General features: G+C 37.6%; 1 protein-coding gene across 1 annotated transcript in view; it reads right to left on the bottom strand.

Annotated features, from left to right (window-relative positions):
* Positions 1-1466, bottom strand: part of LOC111662537 (uncharacterized) — a 43470-nt gene that overhangs the window by 7895 nt on the left and 34109 nt on the right. The window lies entirely within an intron of this gene.

The following is a 1466-nucleotide window of genomic DNA, read 5'->3' on the forward strand; positions in this document are numbered from 1 at the left end:
GAGAGAGGGGCAGATAGAGGGGAGAGAGAGGGAGAGACATCACTGTGCTTCACTCTGTTCCGTAAATTCAAACCTAACTTCGTTATAAAAACTCACAATTTCATCATTTCCATACTTTGTTTATTGACTGAAACTGGATGTAAAATAGTTTGTGACTGGTTCTGAACCGAAGAGTGTTGGACTCATAAAACGTCACTTATTAAAAAACCCCTCAACAATCCCTGACGTCATCACGCTGAAATAAACCCATCCGTCTTCTTACGTCAGGGTTGAGTTTAAATCGCTGTTCCTCCGGGACATCTATGAGCGGAATTTACTGTGTCGATAACATTTATTAAAGAGTGACAGTGACATTAAACACGACGTGTATCGATCAGAAAACCGCACAGCCGTTTCAAATGTACGTTTCGTCAGTTAGACTCTGAGCAGCCGCTCACTGGCGGGAAAACAGACAGAGAACCTGTGAACGAGACTTTACACTCTGTAAACCTTAACTCTTCACCAACACGTCACTTGTAACTTTCAAAGGCACGTTTTAATGAAGATGTTGTTTAATTTCAACAAAACTCACCCGAAGCTTTCTTCTCCAGCACCATGTCGGCTGTTTCCGCCTTCTCTCTACGGCAGCCGCGGAGACACAAACCGAACCAGACGAAGCGCGTAGTTATTTACAACAGGTTCACTGATCCACTCACTCACAGACGAGTTTATAGTTGGACTAACTGTAAACATGATGTTCTTCAAATCCCAAAATAACTAAAGAGGCATAAAATGTGGCGCCAATGTGATTTTATTTGCTACGACAATAAAAAAGGGACATCAGGCTTTAATCTGAGCGCGTTTCGTTTTTTCTTTGTCGCCATCTGCCGGTAAAATAAAACCATTAACGCCCTTCACAAGTCTGTTAGTATTGACCAGTTTAGACATTATCAATGCTACAAACTAGTTGACCGGCAGAAAATAAACGGCAACTGTTCTGATAATAATTAAACAGTTTATGTAATTTTTAAGTTAAATGAAGCTTTTTGAGTTTTGAGCCGTTGATAAGACAAAAAAAATAAAAGAAAAAAGACCACAACACATTTAAGAAAATGGCTTATTAATAAACAATGAAAATAATGTCTTATATGTTATTTGATTTAATGGATCACTCAGTGAATATTGTTAGTTACACATATCTAATTGATTTAATCCATCTGACAATATAATAAATAAATAAATATCATAGCCAGGGCTGGTTTGTGTGAATTGAGAAAAAATAAAATTACTGTACGAAAAGAAAATGAACGTGATTAAAATCAGTAAATGATAATCACTACAGCAGTTTCAGTTCAGTACAGATCATTTTCCCTGACTTTTTCAGTGATGATCTCACTCATGAAAGACAGGAATCAACCACACACCAATGTGTTCCTATCTGTGGAAATCTGATTTAAAATAAGAGCAGTCCACACTGGACTTCAAGA

The sequence above is a fragment of the Seriola lalandi genome, unplaced genomic scaffold (assembly GCF_002814215.2).
Source record: "Seriola lalandi dorsalis isolate HSWRI2012SDOR001 ecotype SW California unplaced genomic scaffold, Sedor1 jcf7180002054564, whole genome shotgun sequence".
NCBI classification, from domain to species: domain Eukaryota; kingdom Metazoa; phylum Chordata; class Actinopteri; order Carangiformes; family Carangidae; genus Seriola; species Seriola lalandi.